The 20,992-nt window shown below is 45.8% G+C and overlaps 1 protein-coding gene across 1 annotated transcript in view; it reads right to left on the bottom strand.

Annotated features, from left to right (window-relative positions):
• The window catches only part of GOLGA5 (golgin A5), a 66,112-nt gene extending 54,693 nt beyond the window's left edge, over positions 1–11,419 (bottom strand). The window contains exon 1 of the mRNA XM_053224858.1: positions 11,016–11,419. The gene's annotated coding sequence lies outside the window, so the exon portion shown is untranslated. The remainder of the gene's footprint in view (positions 1–11,015) is intronic.
• Between the last annotated feature and the right edge of the window lie 9,573 nt (positions 11,420–20,992).

Below are 20,992 nucleotides of genomic sequence, written 5' to 3'. Positions count from 1 at the left end.
TTAAAAACTTAAAAAAAATAAATTGGGGGCGCCTGTGTGGCTCAGTCAGTTAAGCGTCCGGCTTTGGCTCAGGCCATGATCTCGCGGTTCATGGGTTCGAGCCCTGCGTCGGGCTCTGTGCTGACAGTTTGGAGCCTGGAGCCTGCTTCACATTCTGTGTCTTCCTCTCTCTCTGCCCCTCCCCTGTTTGTGCTATGTCTCTCTCTGTCTCTCAAAAATAAATAAACGTAAGAAAACTAAAAAAATAAATTGTTACAAATGTCCAGAGAAAATATTCAACTAAAATTTTTTTCCGAGACTTTATTTTTAAGTAATCTCCACACCCGATGTGGGGCTCGAATTGACAACCCCGAGACTAACAGTCGCATGCTCCAGCCGGATGCCACATAAATATTCAGCTAAAATTTTTATACCTCTTAGCTCTATAGTACAAACTTTTAAAAGTAACAATTATATTGTGATGTAATTCACATACCACAAAAATCACTCATCGAAAGTGCAAAGTGGCAGTTAGCATATTCTCAGTTGTTGCATCCATCACCAATGTCTATTTTAGAACATTTTCATCACCCCTAAATACAACTGTACCTGTTAGCAGTCACTCCCCATTTTCTCCCAGCCCCTGGCAACCACTATTTTGTGACTGTGGATTTGCCTAGTGGACGTTTCATATAAATGGAACGAGGCAATATGGCCTTTCTTTTTTTTAATGTTTATTTATTATTTTAAGAGAAAGAGAGACAGAGCACGAGCAGGGGAGGGGCAGAGAGAGGGAGACACAGAATCCGAAGCAGGTTCCAGGCCCTGAGCTGTCAGCACAGAGCCCGATGCAGGCTCAAACCCACGGACAGCAGACGGCGAGATCATGACCTGAGCCGAAGTCGGATGCTCAACTGACTGAGCCACCTAGGTGCCCCGAGATTACTTCAAAAAAAAAAAAGAAAAAAAAAAAAGAAGTCAATCTGAGAGGGCTAAATACTGTAGGATTCCAACTATATGACATTCTGGAAAAGGCAAAAACCATAGAAACAGTAAAAAGATCAGTGGTTGCCAGGGGTTGGCAGAAAGGGATGAACAGGCAGAGAACAGGATTTTTAGGGCAGTGAGACTAATCTGTTTGATACTATAATGGTGGCTACATCATACATTTGTCAAAATCCATAGAACGAACAACCCCGGAAGTGAACCCTAATGTAAACTGTGGACGTTGGGTGACAATGATGCGTCAGCATAGGTTCTCTGATTGTCGTAAATGGACCAAGATGTTGATGGTTGGGGAGGCTCTGTGCACGTGGGTGATAGGGGACATATATGAAAACTCCCTGTACTTTCTGTTCAATTTTGCTGTGAATCTAAAACTGCTCTAAAAGGGGCGCCTGGGTGCCTCAGTCGTTTGAGCATCCGGCTCTTGATTTTGGCTCAGGACTTGATCCCAGGGTCGTGGGATCAAGCCCTCTGTTGGGCTCCATGCTGAGCATGGAGCCTGCTTGGGATTCTCTCTCTCTCCCTCTGCCCCTCTACCTGGCTCACACTCTCCCTCTCTAAAATAAAACAAAGCAAAATAAAAACCTGCTCTAAAAAAAAGAAAGTCTATCAAAAACAAATAACCAGAAAACTATCATATACACCTGACTTGAGCGTCACATGTAAGTTGTGATGGTTTCAGTATAAGGGATGTTCTTGGTGCCCTGCTCAGTTCCCACCCTGCCAATGGGCTAAAGGAAGCTGTCCCCTGCCAGGAGATGCCTGGGAAGTAACACTCTCTCTTCATGGCCAGTGACTGGCTGATGTGGGAATTGACAGCTCAGCCCTCTGGCCTCTGGGTAGAAACATCTCTATGGTAAAACTGTACTTCAGAGTCTTCATGGGATCAGCATGAGGCCCAATTCTTCCTGACCCTTTTCCCCTGCCCTGTCCCCTTCCAACACTCCCCTCCAGGTCTGTACCACGAGCGAGCCCTCTGCAGCTCAGTAGCGCTAGAATCATCTCTCAGGCTTTGCTTCTAGGGACCTGATCTATGATAATTCCTAGAGGACATCTGGCACTGTCTGGAGACATTTGAAGTGTCACAGCTGGGGGAGGGGAGGCTGCTAAACATCCTGTAATACACACATGCAACAGTCTCCTACACAAAGAATTATCCAGCCGAAGATGTCAATAGTGCTGAGGCTACGTAGCCTGGCTTAGCCTTCATCGAGGAAGCACTCTAAGGCAATATGATTTGCAGGGAATGAGAACTAGATTTAATCATCTCTCCACTACAATTCTTTTTTTTTTTAATTTTTTAATGTTTACTTATTTATTTTTATTAACTTTTGAAAAATGTTTATTTATTTTCGAGAGACAGAGAGACAGAGCATGAGCGGGAGAGGAGCAGAGTGAGAGAGAGACAGAGAATCCAAAGCAGGCTCCAGGCTCCCAGCTGTCAGCACAGAGCCTGACGTGGGGCTCGAACTCATGGACTGCAAGATCACGGCCCAAGCTGAAGTCGGATGCCTAACTGACTGAGCCACCCAGCCGCCCCTAAATGTTTATTTATTTTTGAGAGAGAGAGAGAGAGAGAGAGAGGGAGGGAGGGAGACAGAACGTGAGCGGGGGAGGGGCAGAGAGAGACAGGGAGGCACAGAATCTGAATGAAGCAGGATCCAGACTCCGGGCTGTCAGCACAGAGCCTGATGCGGGGCTCAAACCCACAAGCTGTGAGATCACGACCTGAGCTGAAGTCAGCCTCCACTACAATTCTGAAGATCAATCTCAGATACCACATCCAGCTCTTAAAAAGAACTTAGAGCAGGGCTTTTCCAAGGCTAGTCAACAAGCACATATTGAGCACTTCCTATTTACCAGGCATTATCTGAGCACCAGTGGTACTAAGATAAGCAAAACGTGCACAGCTTTTATCTTTCTGGAGCTCACATTCTAGTGGAGAACCATACAAAAACCAGGGAACCCCTGCATTATTGCCTGGCTCTGCCACTTATCGCTGTGTGACCTTCGGCATGTTAGTTAATCTCTCCAGCCTCAGTCTCTTCATCTATAGAATGGGCTAATAATAGTATCTGCCATATAGGACTGCTCCTCATGGGATTATTGTAAGGATTAAAAGAATATATGCAAAAAAAAAAATGCATGCAAAGCCTTTAGACCACAGCTGGTATCTGTTAAGAAGAGAAATATCACTCAACCAAATAAATATAACATACAGTGTCAGAAGAAAAATAAATACAGAATACAATGTTGGAAGTTAAGAAAAAGAAAACTAGGGGCACCTAGGTGGCTCAGTCAGTTAAGCGTCCAACCTCGGCTCAGGTCATGATCTCACAGTTTGTGAGTTCAAGCCCCACATCGGGCTCTGTGCTGACAGCTCAGAGCCTGGAGCCTGCTTCAGATTCTGTGTCTCCCTCTCTCTCTGCCCCTCCCCTGCTCATGCTCTGTTTCTCTCTGTCTCTCAAAAACAAAAAACATTAAAATAAAAAAACAAAGAAAAGAAAACCAGGGGCTCCTGGGTGGCCCAGTTGGTTAAAGCATCTGACTTTGGCTCCAGTTATGATCTCATGGTTTGTGGTTCAAGCCCCCTTTGGGCTCTCTGCTGTCAGCGTGGAGCCTGCTTTGGATCCTCTCTCTCCCTCTCTCTCTGCCCCTCCCCTGTGCTAGCTCTCTCTCAAAAATAAATAAGCATTAAAATACATACATACATACATAAAATCTTAAAAAAAAATAAAAAAGAAAAAGAAAACCAGGTAAGAGGATGGTGAGTGATAGATGGAAGGGACCCTAGAGGGAGGGTGTGGGGTAGGGGTAAGGATGTCTATGTTATTTAATATTTGGGAAGGCCTTTCTGAGAAAATGACATTTGAAACTGAATTAAGTGAGGAAATACCTCGATCAATATACAAAAATCAGTTCCAAGTGGATTAAAGATCCCAAACGAAGTGCCATCATAAACCTACGAGATTGGTAAAAAGTCTGACAGTACTAAGTGTGGGTGGGGTTGTGGAGGAAATGAGAATTGCATACATGGCTAGTGGGAATGTGAAGTGGGACAACCCACTTGGAAACAGGTTTGGGTTTGTGAAGAAAAGTTGAAATGTCACTTATCCCGCGTACTCCTAAGAGAAACTCATGCATAGTGTGCACCAGGACACGGAAATAATAATATTCATGTCAGCATCGCTCCGACTTGGAAACAGCCCAGATGTTCACTGACAGCAGAAAGATGATTCCTCGTGAAATGATACTAGGTAAGATGCTGCGATGAGAACGAACGGGCTACTTCTATAAGCGGCCGCAGGGAAGACTGTCCTCCACGTAACATTTACCAAAAGAAGTAAGTCATGCAAAAGTGAAATAAGTCAGACAGAGGGAGACAAGTACCATATGATTTTGCTTATGTGTAGAACCTAAAAAACAAAACAAATGAACAATGAAACAAAAACAACAAAAAACCCAAAGAGACTCTTAAAATATGAGGGATGGTTCCCAGAAGGCAGGGGAGTGGAGGGCTGGGCCCGATAGATACAGGGGATTCAGAGGTATAAACTTTCAGTTATAAAATAAATAAATCACAGAGACGAAAAGTACGGCATAGGGAATATGGTCACTATTATTGTAATAACGTACGGTGATGACATTTATCGTGGTGAGCACTGAATAATGTAGAGAATTGTTGATTCAATGTGCTGTATACCTGAAACTAACATAAAATTGTATGTTAATTATACTTCAATAAAAAAAGTTAGAGCATTATGTACCGTACAGAATTGTCGAACCTCTGTGTTGTATACCTTAAGCTAATATAACATTTTATTTCAACTGTACTTCAACAATAAACATTAAAAAAATGTTTTTAATGTTTATTTTTGAGAGAGAGACAGAGACAGAGTGTGAGTGGGGGAGGAGCATAGAGGGAGGGAGATAGAGAATCCGAAGTAGGCTCCAGGACCTGAGCTGTCTGCACAGAGCCTGACGTGGGGCTTGAACTCATGAAATGCGAGATCATGACTTGAGCTGAAGTTGGATGTTTAACCGACTGAGCCACCCAGGTGCCCCAGTAATAAAAATTTTTAAATAAAGGGGCGCCTGGGTGGCTCAGTCGGTTAAGCGTCTGACTCTTGGTTTTGGCTTAGGTCATGATCTCACGGTTCATGAGATTGAGCCCCGCATTGGGCTCTGTGCTGGCAGTGCAGGGCCTGCTTTGGATTCTCTCTCTCCCTCTCTCTCTCCTCAAATAAACATTAAAAAGTATTTTTAAATAAAGAAACAAGGCATAAAAGAACAGTATGATCACAATTGTGTGAATTCAATGACTCACCTCTGTTGGTGGGCAAGGAGGTGAAATCAAATTATATTGTTTAAAGTTACAAACTTAGATGTTAACTGTACAAAGAAATGCAAAGAAATAATGGTCATCACTGATGAGAGAGCATAAGGCAAGCTGACACCCCAGAAATGTGCCCTCCTCCCCGCAGGTGGGAAATGTATAAAATTCTTCAGGCTCTCCCAGCTGCCCAAGAACAAAGAAAAGGACAGAAAACAAATGGTTAAACTGATCGAGTCTCCATCAGTTTACAAATATCTTAGTAATATTAGGAGAAAAGGGCAATCTTATTAATAGCCTAATCTCCAGGACCTCCCTACTGTCTTAATGCTAATGCTTTGCTAGAGAGAAAAACAACCTTAGCTTGACAATAGCTAAGCCTCCAGTAATCTGTGAGTCTTCTTTCGCATATGGAAATCACTTTAAGAAATTTCCTCTTGACTTTACCTCCCCCCAACTCCACACTATATAACCAGTCACTCTTTGCAACCCCAGTGCAGCTCTTTCTGCCCACGGGTCCTGTCCCTGTGCCTTAATAAAATCATCTTTTTGCACCAAAGATGTCTTCAAGAATTCTTTCTTGGCTGTCAGCTCTGAGCCCCATCACTCCAAAACCCCATCCATAATGACAGGATCAGTCTCTGGAGGGTGGGGAAGGAATTTTGGCCAGGTTGGGGCATATGGTGGCGGGGGGGGGGGGTGGCTACTGAGGTGCTGGTGACATTTTATTTCTTGACCTGGGTGGTGCATGGGTGATTTTGTTTTACAACTATTCATTCAACTACATTTTATGCACTTTTCTGTGCACTTGCTATACTTCACAATACAAATAAAAAAATAAATAAGTCTTGGAAATTCAGTGGGAAGAGCCTTTCAGGCAGAGGAAAAAGCCAATGGAAGAGTCTGTGGTAGGAATGAAATGGGCATGTCTCAGTGTCACCAAGAGGCCAATGTGGCTGGCAAGGAGGGAGGGAGGGGGCAGGTGGTAAGATGAGGTCAGAGAGGGAGCAGGGGAGCCAGGTCACGGAGGGCCTTGTAGGCCACAGTAAGGTTTGGTTAGGACAGAGAAGAGATCTTCTTTCTAGAAGTGTAAGATCTAAAAGTGTCAGTTGCCAGGCTGCTCTGTAGGGGGCAGGTTGCAAGATGGTTGTAAGACTCAGCTAGAAAGTGCAGTGGGGATGAATGAAGATGAAAATGAACAACTATTGAGTAATTACTATGATGTGCCTTCATCTCTATCAGCAATGAATCTCTACCACCAACCGGAGGCAATTGCTTTTGAAGGGCTCTCATGATTAGAGTAGGCTCACCTGCCCAGATAATCTCCCTTTGCCACATAACATAATCATGGGAGCGATATGTAATCTGTTAAAAAGGCAAAAATTCAACTGTATAAATTTGAAGATCAAATTGGCTTTATTCAATGATTCACGAATCAGACAGCACCCTGCTAGCAAGTAGAAAGAGGCTCAGAAGAGCTGTATAAAATGGAAGACTTACAGGCAGAAATGGGTGGGACAAGGAAGTTATCGGTAAAAGAAAAGACAGGACTGTTTCAGGCAAGGTCACTTTTCCTGGAGGGCAGGAGGCCATGGGGGTGGGAAGGGTAGGCATCTATCATGCAGATTATCTCCTTAGTGTCGATCAGGAAATTCCAGGCTGATTGATTTAAAATTCCACTCTTGGGAAAGGCTGAAACTACAATTAGGTTAGGCACGAAGTCTTGGTTTGGTACGTGGGACTTAGCATAAGCGACTCCATTTTGGATCTGCCATTTCTTTTTTAACACATCATATTGAGAGGTTTCACCCACCCTGAAGGAGGAGGAGATTATACCTGAGTAAGGGTTACTTGGGCAGGCCATTCTAAGAACACTGTCTACCACAGAGTTAAATAAATGTTTACTGATTGCTTGGAAATCTTTCAAAAACAACCAGGAATAGACGGCACCCCCCACCCCCATGTGTTCAGGACCACAGCAACCTGAATGTGCCTTTATCTTGCCATTTAATTCAACTGATATTTATTGACTGACATGGCAGCTACTATTTGGGGCACTGGGGTATAGAAATAAATAAGAGGGACTCAGCCTCTGCTCTTCAATTTTATTGGGGTGCTAGGGTAGGAAATTAAGAAATGTATAAAGAGAGATGGTAAAGCAGGGTGAAAGGCTATAGAGTAAACGGGCTTTTCTGTGCTATCTTAGGTCAGCTGGCCCAGGATGGCATCTCTCAGGAGCAGGAGCCAGCTGTGTGACTGGAAGGGGAAGGGCATTCCAGGAAGAGGGAACTGCATAGGCAAAGACAAGAAGACCACAGGAGCTGGAGTGGAGTGAGTCTGGTGGCAAGAAACGAGGTCATGGGAATAAGCAGGAGTCAGATGATATTAGCCAGGTAGGATTTTATTCAAGGAAGAGGGGGACAGTTTTTAAGCTGATGAAAAGTTTCAGAAGTGGATAGGCCACACGGCCATGTGAATGTGAGTAATGCCACTGAACTGTACGTGTAAGAATGGTTTAAATGGCAAATTTTATGTTATACACATTTTACTAGGTCAGGGAGCAAGAATTCTGGTCCCCTCAAAGGTCGTTCTAGCTGGACTAAGAATCAAATTGACATAAGACAGGTTGACAGGAGAAAATCAAGTTTCATGGTGTATGATGTACTGGGAATCCACACGGACATGGAAATTCTAAACACAAGCAAAACGTAAGTCATGCTGAACTAAGGAAAGGGGATAGGGGTCTGGAATTCAGAGAAACCTATGCACTTCACGTAATAAGAGGAGCAGGGGCGCCTGGGTGGCTCAGTTGGTTGAGTGTCCGACTTTGGCTCAGGTCATGATCTCACTGTTTGTGAGTCTGAGCCCTGGGTCGAGCTCTGTGCTGACAGCTCAGAGCCTGGAGCCTACTTCAGATTCTGTGTCTCCCTCTCTCTCTCTTTCCATCTCCCACTCCTACTCTGTCTCTCTCTCTCTCTCTCTCTCTCTCTCTCAAAAATAAGTAAACGTTTAAAAAAAAAAAGTGGCACATTCTGGGAGGGTGGGGGCTGTCCTGAACCCCTTCATTTTCAAAACTGGTCTCCATTTGAGTTTGATTCTAATTAACCTCTAGCTGAACTTTCCCCTGCCCCCAAATACAACCTACCCCAAACCCTCAATGGACTCCCCTGTAGCTTGGGACAGTTTGCTTGTCTCAAATTGCAATTCCTCTGCTATTCCCAAATAAACTCATCTTTTTTGTACTTGCCTCCGTTTACCCCTTTATTTAGATCAACAATATTACATACTTCAGTTGAAATAGTTACATTCAAAAAAAGGTTGGTCTCTCTGCGGTGGGGACAATTGACTGTAGGAATCCTCAGGGCTCAGGCTAATGCCTGACACTTTATCATGCACTCAATAAATAGCTGGCACTTGGCTAGACTCTGTTCTGAGTTTTTTTTCACTTTGTGTTTCAAGTCACTTGAACTTAGCAACAACCCTACGAAACACAGAGAAGTGAAGGGATGGTCCAGGACCCCCCCGGCCAGGAGAAACCCAGGAAGTCCGGATCCAGAGTCCATGCCTTTAACCTTCACATCGAACAGAATGACTGACTGACTGAGTGACTGACTGACTGAATGGTATGTTGAGCCCTCTCTCTCTCTGAACCAGTGGTTCTCAAGGTGGAGGGAGGTGTGTGTGCACAGATTTTGCCCCTCCCCTCCCCGTCCCCTCCCCGGGGAGACTTTAGGCAACCTCTGGAGATGTTTTTGGTTGTCACAACTTGAAGGGATGGTGCTCCGGATCGCCTCCAGGGATGCCGATGCTGCTGAACATCATTCAAGGCGCGGGACAGCCCCCCAACCTCCCCCACAGGGCAGAGAATTACCCAGCCCCAATGTCAGTCGTGCTCAGGTGAAGGAACCTTCCTCTAAACTTAACCAATTTCTTTCATGCTCTCTCCAACTCTTATTGCTTTATAATCTTAATCTTGCACATAGTCTCCCACTATTAGATAAAAAAAAAAAAAAAAAAAAAGGACCGAATGTGAAATGGCTCCTCAGTGCTCTTATCTCTGGTGACTGGGTTATCTGCCGCATTCTTGCGGTATCACATATTTATATCTGGTTTGAGCCTTGCTAAGCCCTGAGTTTCACACTGTGACTTTCCTTGTGAGAATTCTTCTGGGGACATTTGAGGGGGTGTCCCCATGCCTATATGTTTACAGGAAGCCTGCCACCCTCCTGCCACCCTGGAATTGTTTTGTGCCTCCCTCTTCCCTCCTGGTGCATCCCACTGGTGCTGCCCTTCCCACACCATCCGCTAATGCACATACAGGTATCAGAGCACACGCGGTGCCCAAGGTCAGAGATTCCCATCTTGTTCTCATCATGCTCTTCACCCGGGGGGGGGGGGGAGCTAATATTCGTGGGGCATGTAATTTACAAAGAGACCTTACAAAGTAGGTGCTGTTCTTTCATTTTACAGTTGAGGAAACCCAGGCACTGAGAAGCTAAGTAACTTTAGCTCATGTCACACGGCTCGTAAGTGCTGGAGTTGGGATTGGAATCCAGGTAGCTGGACGGCAGAGCGTGAACCCGGTTCTCACTCCAGGCCCCTCTCCTCTCAGCCTCTTCATTGCAACTGGGCTAAGCTGGCCGCCTTGCAGTCTCTTCTGAGGTTCGCCCGGCCATTACCATGGCAAACCCCAGCAGCTCATCAGTCCTCCCTCAACTTTCAGCCATCTTCTCTTGTCCCACACTCTGAGCTCAGAGTTGCTGAGGGAGACGGAAGGGACTCTCCCTGGCCCCTCATTTGCCTAAACATGTCTGGCACCAGGCCACCACTTCTTTTCCCTTTCACCTGTGAAAACCTAACCAGCCAAATGTCACCATTTATTCTGGGTGACTTGAGGGAGTGGTTGAGGACACGCTCTTCCTCTTTTACTAGACAGTGAATTTCCAAGGGGGAAGGAACAGACTCCCATTTCTCTCAAGGCTCAGCTACACTTGGCACATAAGGGAAATCCACTAAATGTGCCCTTGAATAAATGATTGAATGACCTCCCAACACTCCCCTCGGAGGAAGACCGTGAAAGCATAGCGGTCATGAGAATTGGTTTTGGACTTGGACAGAGCTGGGCTTAAAGATCATGGTCACTTTGAAGCTATGAGTGTGGAGGAGTACTTAACTCAGGGTTGGCAAGCTTTTTCTGTAAATGATCAGACAGCAAATATTTTTGATTTTGTGGGGCACATGGTCTCTTGTGTAACTACTCAACTCTGCAGTGTTTGCAAAACCAGCCAGAGATAATACCTAAGCCAGTAGGAGTGGCTCTGTTCTCACAGACCTTTATTTACAAAAATAGGGAGCAGGCCCAGGGCCTGCTGACACGGGACTTACAGTAAGAAAAGATTAAAAAATAAGATCAAATGAGGCAACCCATGAGTGTGGCCCTAGATCTTACACTTGATGTCCTTGGGTAGGATTGCACTTATTCCCTCACATCAGTTCCATTCAGTTCAATTTACTGTGCCACATGGCACTGGCATGCATAGTATTTCTTCTTTTTCCCATTTCCTTGTGAGATAATACCAAACATTTGAGAAACAGCATTGCATAGGGATTAAGAGGATAGGATTCTGGAACTTAGACTGCCTGGGTGTGAGTTCTGGCCCCACCACTTCACAGCTATGTGATCACAAGATTAACTTACCTTCCGTGAGTGAACGAACCTCCCTCAGTCGTCCTACCTGCAAAGCCAGGGCCACAATAACAGTGCCTATCGCTCATAGGGTTGTCTCGAGGATTAAACGGATCTGCATATCCGAATCTCCGGGGGATCTTTAAAGATTCCAAAACCCAGGACAAGTGCAGACCACGAACTCACAACATGTCTGGGGTGACACAGGGCCATTCAGTACTTTTGAAACTTCCCTAGATGATTCCAAAGTGCGACGAGTTTGGAAGCCACTGGGTTAAAGTGCTCCGCGCGCTGGTTTTGATCCTTTGGTGGACACTTCTGGAATTACTGCATCACCGGGAGGTCCCGCGCACCCCGGGACCCCCCAACCCTACTTCGTTGCTAACCCTGTTCCCCAGGCTTAGCGAGACCCTGGCTTGGAAGCCCCGGCCGGTGCATGCTGGGACTTGTAGTCCCTTTGGTTTGCCGGCCCCGCCTCGCCCCGCCTTCCATTGGCTTTCTCAGACGCCCACCCCGAAGTTCCACCAATCACCGCAGCGCGGCTGGCCATTAAAGTCTGGAGCCGGACGTTGCTCCGCAATCACTGCAGGGCGGACATCACGAGGTGGCTCGTCTGGGGCTGCGCGCCGCGAGGAGTTCCCACGGTCCTGCCGCCCGCCGCTGCCGCCGCCTCCGCGGTCGGTCTGCCGCAGGTAATTACAAGCCCCATCCGGGGACCCGGGCTAGGCCGCACGTCCCGGGCCAGGGTTGCTTCTCTGCTCACGTCCCGGGTTAGGGCTGCTTCTCTGCCGCGGCTCTGGGTCTCACGGCCGCGATTTTCAATTTCCCCGACCCTTTTTGAGTAATCCTTTTCTCACCCCGGGAAAGAGGATTTCGGGAAGCGGTGAATCCCAAGGGAAATGCGGCGACCTCTCAGCCCGCCCTCCCGGAGGGTGGTCATGGGCTGATGGGGGTCCTCTGTTGCGCGAGCTCTGGCTGGAAGCCCAGGCTCTTCCCAGGCGCAGGGAGAAGCGGGCGCGCGGAGAGAGTATTTTGCTCTGGTCCCACAGGCAGGGCGTGCCGGGCAGGGTCTAGGGCTTGGTTCCGACCTTCAGGATCTGGGAGCAGTTCAGCTTCTTGGTGCCTTTTTTTTTTTTTTTTTTAAATGTTTATTTTTTGAGAGAGAGATTGAGCGAGCGCGCACGAGCTGGGGAGGGGCCGTGAGAGAGGGAGACGCAGGATCCCCAGCAGACTCCGGGCTCTGAGCTGTCAGCACCCAGCCGGAGGGCGGCTGGAACTCACCAACGGTGAGATCGTGACCTGAGCCGAAGTCGGACACTGAACCGACTGGGCCACCCAGGCGCCCCAGCTTCTTGGTGTTTTTAATGCGGAGGGTTGCTTTCCACCCACTTAACTACCACAACAGAAATACCCGAACGTATAAAAACATCCCTTCCCAGAAGTTAGAGGTGCCCTAGTTCCCAGAGGCTTGAGCTGGTGGGACTCATAGGATGATTCACTTCAAGCATGAAAGTGAAAGCTTGGTTTGGTCCCCTGCCCCTAACTATTAGAGGTGAGGTTGTACCGACATGGGTCATTCCAGGCCAAGAATTGTAGGATCCGGGAGTTGGAAAAAGGAACTTTTACCACGTGCTTCGTTTTATAGATGCAAATAAATGCCTGGGGTTTGAGACTTGCACTGTGTACGTGGTGAGTGGCGTAGCTCAGCTCTTTTACTGTAGGGTTCCATTAGTTAGCAAACGTTTATTGAGCCTTACTAAGCTCTTTGAGCAGGGGGCATTTGTAAAGGGGAGAGGCAGCCTATAGAGAACCAGTCCGGTGTTAAAAGGGTTTGCCCAGGGGCAGCCCATTGGCAAATCTAGCCCAAATCTAGATTTGTGGGAAGAGGTAGAACTTAGTTTGAGGGATGCGCAAGAGCTAGTGTGATGGAGAAGAACGTTTCACCTGGAAAACAGTGGGTGAAGGCATAGAGAGAGCAAGGATTTTGGACTCGAATCTTGAAACCTGGTTGGAACAAGGGATTTCATGCGGGTGGTGGATTTCATGAGCTCTGTTTCATGAGAAGATAGCGGTATATCTTGCAAGGCGTCCTGTGCTGCTCTAAGAGGTTTAGATCTTGTCCTGGAAGCTTGGGAAGCTGAATTCAGTAGATGTGTACGTTAGGTAGTCTGTAGTGTGGAAAAATATTGGAGAGAGGTCACAGCAGGGAGCACAGGCAGTAATTCCCAGGAGAATTGGTGAGGCTTTTTTGAAAAACAGTTGCAGTTGGGAAGGAGAAGAAAAGAGAAAAAGTTCTGAACTGTTAAGGAGGTGAAATACACCATACCCAATATTGTTCAGTAAAAGTATATTGAAGTGAATGCTGTTTCTTGAGTTGTCCAACCTATACACTATCTCGAGAAGAACCACCCAGCACTTCTTTTTTTAACTGCAGAAGTTGCTTTGTAGACCATAATTCACATCCCAGTTAATGATGGGGAAATTGTCACATGTATCAAAGATGTTGAAATCTGAAAGGGTAAGCTGATGATAACACTTAAATTTTCTTGTAATCCAGAAAATGCAAATTATACCTATAATGAGATCACTTTATGTCCATCAGATTAGGAATTATAAAGTTCAGTGCAGTTAAGAAATGATAGGTATTTAAAAAAAAAAGAAATGATAGGTATTTGAGGGAAAGATTCACTACTGATAGAAGGGTATCTTAGAACAGTATAGCTACTAGCGAAATGAGTATACCTGAAGACCTAGTGGTTCCACTTCTAGAAAGTAGCCTAAAGAAATATACATTTGTATGCAGGGAGAGGAGTATTAGGATGTTTGTTGCAACTTTGTTTATAGTGATAATGTTTTGAAACTGCCTAAAAGTCCTTTAGAAGGGAATGTTTATAAAGCGCACATATGTGTTTTTAAAGGTATAATAAAGTGAATGAAAAGAAATGCTAACTTACGATTGTGGTTATCTTGTGGTGTGGGGAGAATAGAACAGGATATGGAAACAAATTTCATCTGTAACATTTTATTGGTTTTATGGGGAAAGACTCTTCACAGATTTGCAAAATATTAACAGTTCATGGGCTTAATGATAAGTTAACAGTTGTTTTACATTATACTTTGTACATTTCTGTAATTTAATGTTTACCCTTCAGTTTCTTTTTTTACAGTTTATTTATTTGAGAGAGAGAAAGAGAAAGAGAGAGAGCAAGCAAGGGAGGGGGAAGATGGAAAGAGAGAATCCCAAGCAGCCTCCCCACTGCCAGTGCAGAACGCAATGCGGGGCTTGAACTCATGAACCGAAAGATCATGACCTGAGCCGAAACTAAGAGTCAGACACTTAACTGAATGAACCAGCCAGGTGCCCCTACCCTTCAATTTCTTGAAGTATAAATTAACAAAATTTAAGTTAAGAATTAACATCTAACTGTAAAGGTCTTTCAGTCATTTTGGTAAAATTCTACAAACTAAACTGATATCAGGTTTCAAAAATAGTAATTTTGGTAAAAGGAATTCAAGTGTCAGATAGCTGTGAAAATAAAAATTTTGGATAAACTTAACCATTGGGCAAATTTTACTTTGCTAAATTCCAAAATTATTCTAACCGTTAGGAGATTTTAAAAGTGTTGTTTATCGACTGTCCATTTTGAAATGTGTTTCAATTGCTCAGACTTTATGTAATGTTAAAAAATAATTTTTAAAAAGGTAAAGTTGTCACTCTATAGATACAAGGGTGAACAGGTAGTAAAGATTACATTTAACTTATATTGAGGAAACTTAGTGCGGTGGTTACAACCAGTTCAAAGGCGACTCCATGGTATGGATATATTTGTAGATCAGAAATAATGAAATAAATATGCAAATGGCAGGCAAAACTGGCTTCTTTCTACAACCAGAAATCAACTGAATCTCAGCTTGATAGAATTCATTTGTATATCTTTAGATAAAAGTTGTTTGGGGTGCCTGGGTGGCTCAGTCAGTTAAGGGGCTGACTTTGGCTCAGGTCGTGATCTCACGGCTCATGAGTTGGAGCCCTGCATCAGGCTCTGTACTAACAGCTCAGAGCCTGGATCCTGCTTCAGATTCTGTGTCTTCCTCTCTCTCTGCCCCTTCCCCGCTTGTGCTCTCTCTCTCTCTCTCTCTCTCTCAAAAATAAAGTAAACATTAAAAAAAAGAATTGTTTGCATTGCTGTTAATCCAGTTTAGAGATGTGAAGAAAAAGTTCCATAGAGTCAGAATTAGGTAACCTTGAAGGACGTACTCTAATCTAGAATCCAGTTTGCCATGGACTCAGAAATTTTCCCTATAGGAAAAATATTGATTACCCTGAATAAGATACAGTTTTCAATTGAGATTTAAGATACGATCCAGTTGGATTTGTTTCAATCTCACTCTTCAGACAGGAAGTTTAAAGGTTTGAGAGCTGAATCTGCCCTAAATAATTTAGTTCTACTATCATTGTACGGATAGACAATTCCCTAGAGACGGAAGCTTCTCCTGTGAGTTAGTAGCTGTGTGTCCTATGTTAGAACTTGGCACTACACGCTTGTTAAAAACAGCAAGACAGGTTTTATTCCAGCAGTTTTATTAGGGACAAGTGCTTGAGTGTAGATCTGAGCTCAACTCAGAATACAGCAAGGATAGCTAGGATTTATAGGTGGGCGGGGTCAGTGGACGGAAAATTACTAAGTCGAACTTGATTAGATATCAAAGGGGGGCTTTGATTCTTGCTGAACTGAGCTCACCAGGCCAAGACCTAGTGAGAAGGGGGCTCAGAGGGACTTGACTCCAGTTCGGTCAAGGATGGGTCCTTATCATCTCTCCCTGTGTCTTGCATACTGTCAGTCAGGGTCCACTAATGTTGATCTTATTGTAAGCCCCAGGAGAGTAGAGAGCAGGATCAAAGACCTTCAGGATTGGAAGGTTCTTTTCAGATGTCCTTGACTAGCTAGCTGCTTTGCTTGGCTTTGATGGTTCCCTGTTTCTAAAGAGTCAGTAGCAAAATGGGGACTGGCATTGAGGTCACACCCAGTGGTGGTTAAGGTGTGGGCTTTGGTGTCAGACGTTGGTTTGAACTTGACTGTGCTACTTAGGGTAGTCCTGTGATTGGGGCCTCATTACTTGTATTGCTGGTGACAGTTTATCTAGAATGGGCACTCTGTCCCACATCTAGCAAATGAATGGAACTTTACTTGCCAGTATACTTCAAGTCAAGTGGAGTCCTTTGATGGAATTACTGACCTTGTGTAACCCTGTAGCCTGAGAGAGACGCAGGGCTAGTGGGAACAGCAGAGGACTTGTCATCGGAGGCGGGTAAAATTCATTCGTAAAGGTTTGACCGATGGTCTTGACTTTGTGTGGTTCAGGTTCTCCTTTGGTAGGTTCTTTTAAGAGAAGAGCTCCTTGTACAGATGGCCCACAAGTGCCTTAAAATAGTAAGGTGGTGAGGAGCACCGGGGACGACCTGCTGGTGGAGGGGTTGGGCCCTGGGTAGGGGGTGCTGTGCACCCACCTGTGGTTACCCGGTTTTGCAGACATCCACATAAACAGCTCTTTTTTTGTGACGAGCAAGGTGACACAGCGAAAAAAGCAGTCTCTGGACCAGATCTGTGTGTCAGCCCCAGGCTTGCCGCTTACCAGCGCATTTGTCTCCCTGTCCGGCCTCGCTTTTCTCAGCTCTGAATAGAGCGATGAGACTGGCTCACAGGCTTTCGCGAGGATTGGGTGGAGTGAACATGGCATGGCTCATTGCAGAAACCCGCAAGCATCCCACTCTGCCGCCCTGTGCAGCATATGAACACGTGTCTCTGTAGGGGAGACCTTCTCTCCTCTGGTAGGGGTAACACGCGTCTGTGTCATTTTCTCCCCACAGATGGTTAGCAGACTAAACACATCCCTGCTACAGTCCCCTTGGAGATCTTTCCACTGTTTTAAAACAGGTTAAAACAGTGCCCCATCGCAAGCGTGTGCCGTGGCTGATTTAACTCGACAGCCCTCTGTAGAAGACACATTTTGCCATTAGAATGGGTGGGCTTCCTCACTTCCTTAAAGTCTTTCCCCTTTGACGAGATCGGGTGCGTTTAGGGTGGTGTGGCCGTAGACAAGTCTTTCCCTTTTGAAAAATAATGCCTCCCACTTCTACTGGACTCTGCCTCCTGCCTTTATTTGCTCCTGATGGTCATCCCCCCTGACAACGTGTGGATTTCAGTCGTGTGTCTTCCCACTAGAATGTCAGCTCAGTGAAGGATTCTGTCATTTGGTTCGCTGTTCTGTGCTGTGTTTGTTGGATAGATGGGTGGGTGGGTCGGACTGTAAAAATAGCCATCATGGGGGTGCCTGGGCAGCTCAGTCACTTAAGTGTCTGACTCTTGGTATCGGCTCAGGTCATCATCTCACGGTTCATGAGTTCAAGCCCTGCATTGGGCCCCGTGCTGGCAGTGTGGAGCCTGCTCGGGATTCTCTCTCTCTCTCTCTCTCTCTCTCTCTCTGCCCCTCCCCAACTCACTTTCTATCTCTTTCTCAAAATAAATAAATAAGCTAAAAAAATATAGCCATCCTGAAGAGCTAGTTCAGTAGGGATCATTTACTTTGGCTTCGTGAGCTTTTCTCTTTGACAGAACAAGAATCACAGGCATGTCGCGAGATTATTTGTGACTTTTGCCTGATGCTTGGACTTTGTCAAGAGTATTGCTGATCAGGAAATGGCCGGGTGAGGCTGGCTGCTTTGAGACGTGTTCTTGCTGAGGGCAGTGGAAAGCTTATGTTACTCATCTTCATTCTAGACCCCAATATGTTTCCCCAAATGGTATTAACACGTGTTTTTTTAAGTGACACTTTCCATCAGTGTCATACTGTGAGGCCTTTAACTTGCCATTCTGTTCAAGGAACCGTACTGCGTGTTTATAAGACACAGCAACAACAAAAAATCGCAGACAGGAACCGTTGCCAAATGTTAGCTATGAAAATGTCACTTGCATATTAATAAAGCACTTTTCCCCACCGAGGGGTAGCGTGCTAGTGTATTAGTAGAAGAATGAGAAATGAATTTGAATTTGTAAAAATAACCTGGGGGTGCTTTTTCGGTACCTGCTGTGTTGTTTGCCAATATAGGCAGTTAAGCTGGTGGTGTCCCTTCTAGGGTTCACAGTCAGGCCAACTTCTTGATTCTGGGTTTTTTTTTGTTTTTCGATTTTTTAAATGTATTTTGAGAGAGAGAGAGAGGGAGGGGCAGAGAGGGAGCGAGAGAGAGAACCCCAAGCAGGCTCCATGCTGTCCTCGTAGTGCCCGACACAGGGGCTCCGTCTCACAAACCGTGAGATCATGGCCTAAGCCAAGATCAAGAGTCGGATGCTTAACCTACTGAGCCATCCAGGCGTCCCTTTATATATTCTTTTTGTCCCTAAACGTGAAGGGAAAAAGTCACATGGCAGGGCCTCCAGAGGAATGAGCCTCCTTGTGATTAAGTCACGTGAACCAAACTTGGAAGAGACTGGTGTGCCCACCAGGGAGCCCGCTTAATGACTGCCGATGGAAGATGATAAGAACCGGCCGCTGTGCCCGTCACGTCATGTGGGCTGGCTGGGAGTATATTCTCGCTCCCTGGGGCGGATCAGAGAGACCTGGCCCTGGTTTTATTGGAACATCACCACGCCCACTGGTTTATGTATGGTTTCTGGCTGTGCGCACAGGACAGCGACAGAGCCGGACAGTTTTGAGGGAGATGGTGCGATCTGCAAGGTAAAATAGTTCTGTCCAGCTTTTTAGAGAAGAAAGGTGCCAGCTGCTGGCCCGGGGGAAGGCTTCCCAGGGAGGCTTAACTGCAGTGAGGAGGCCGCCTGGCAAGCTTGGGGTCAAAGAGCTCCTGGGGGAGTCATCTCCGTCGTCACTGTCACCTCTGCCGTTACCTCCCAGCCCTGTGGCGAGCCCCCATCAGGTCCAGAGGACTTGGGAGAGTGTCCTCATGTGCACATTAATACATTAATAGGCCAGCTGGTTTGGGTACCAGGATGGCCGCCTGGGCAGTCTACTGCCCTCATTTGTTCTCTGACTTCATCTGTCATATACCATCCTAAAAAACAGACCAACTATGGCATCTGGGTGGCTCGGTCAGTTGAACATCCGACTCTTGATTTCAGCTCAGGTCATGATCCCAGGGTCGTGGGATTGAGCCCTACATTAGGCTCTACAGTGAGCGTGGAACCTGCTTGAGATTCTCTCTCCCTCCCTCTCCCTCTCTCTCTCTCTCCCTCCCCCCGCCGTCCCCCTCCTCTGCTCCTGCCCTCTCTCACTCTAAAACAAGCACAACCAAAAAGCATGGCCATTTCTGAATAAGCTTAAACACAAATCTGGGGCACCTTATCGTGGTTCCCCGTTCATCTGTGGAAGACCTTGTGTGGTGCTAAAGAAATGTGGATCTAGCACCAACTCGGGTTACACGTTAAGAATTGAGTTCCTGGAGGGGCTATCACCCTGGAGGGGGTGGTGGGAAAAGAGTAGCCTCAGGTCATGAGACTTTGGGCCAGAGGTGAACTAGAGCCCGCCAAGGTTAATGAAGAACGCTGTTGCATCAAAATATAGTCCTAGACGTCACCTGTAGCTCGTTAGAAATGCAGAGACTCAGGTCCAGCCCAGGCCTCCTGAATCAGAATTTGCATCCTAACAAGATCTCCAGAGGATGTGGGTCACGGTCAGGTTGGAGAAGCACTGGACTAAGACACTGTTAGGTTTTTAAACTTTTATTGGATTCAGGGCTTCCTGTTTCCTCACTTTCGGGGGGGAAATCCACTACTCAATCCATTTTTGAGTTTTAACAGTGTTAGGTACAGAATACTATGGATGGTTTCTTAGGCTTTTAGGTGGTTCATCCCTTAGCCGGCAGCATGCTCACCAAGGATAGAGGCTTTGTCCTGTCCTGCTGCGTTCAGAGCATCCAGCATGTTTTTTGCCAGAGTGGGTGTCCAGGAGACTCTGGCCAACTGGGTGAATGAATGAATGAGTAAGTGAATGGGTGAGTCAGCCCTATTTGACAAATGGCATAAGTGTTAGAGGTCAGCTTTGCAGACTGTTCTGCCGAATCCCTACATCTCGGAGACTGGTTTTCCTCTTCTCTCAGTGTGACAGGCCTGGTATCTGTCACAGGAAGGCTGTTATTTTAGAATAACATTCAGGACACAGGGCAGTGTCTGATCTGAGTAAGGCAAAGTGGCCGGGACTCGGCCTGGGTACTGCCTCTTATGCGTTAAAACTTTAAGTTTTGGCCGTGCAGTATAAAATTGGGCATGTACTTCATTAAGAATAAAGTCTCAGGGCACCTGGGTGGCTCAGTTGGTTAAGTATCCGACTTCAGCTCAGGTCATGATCTCACAGTTCGTGAGTTCGAGCCCCGCATTGGGCTCTGTGCTGGCAGCTCAGAGTCTGGAGCCTGCTTCAGATTCTGTGTCTCCCCTGCTCTCTGCTCCTCTCATGCTCATGCTCTATCTCTGTCTCTCAATAATAAATAAACGTTAAAAATTAAAAAAAAAAAAAAAGAATAAAGTCTCAATGTAGAACTGTGTGGCAGAAAGCCTGAACCAGGAATTCAGAAGGCGTGGGTTCTGGTCTCTGGCCAGAGCTGGCTGACTGGATATTGGACAAGTCACTTCTCTTGCTTTAATCTCCCCTTTCCTATAACAAGGAATAAAATATTTGCTCTGCCTGCTTTACTGAATTCGTGTATGGTTGTAAATATTGTACAAAGGCATTGAGCTGAGCTGCCAATGTTTGACTATAGCTTATCCAGGTAACTCAAACTTATAAATTGCACCTCAGTGTTTGAATTTTTACGAACTTTATTGCATAATAATATCTGTTAATTGTAGTAAAAAGAGAGCTAGGAGGAAATCATCCTGAATTCTACCTCCCGCCAATCACTATCTACTGTTAAATTTCTATGTCTGCCCTCCACATTTTTCTACGCACACATTACATATGTATTCTTTCCTTGCAAACATTTC

The sequence above is a fragment of the Acinonyx jubatus genome, chromosome B3 (genome assembly GCF_027475565.1).
Source record: "Acinonyx jubatus isolate Ajub_Pintada_27869175 chromosome B3, VMU_Ajub_asm_v1.0, whole genome shotgun sequence".
In the NCBI taxonomy this organism is placed as follows: domain Eukaryota; kingdom Metazoa; phylum Chordata; class Mammalia; order Carnivora; family Felidae; genus Acinonyx; species Acinonyx jubatus.
Note: the sequence above shows the minus strand (reverse complement) of the source record. Positions and strands in the feature narration are given on the sequence as shown.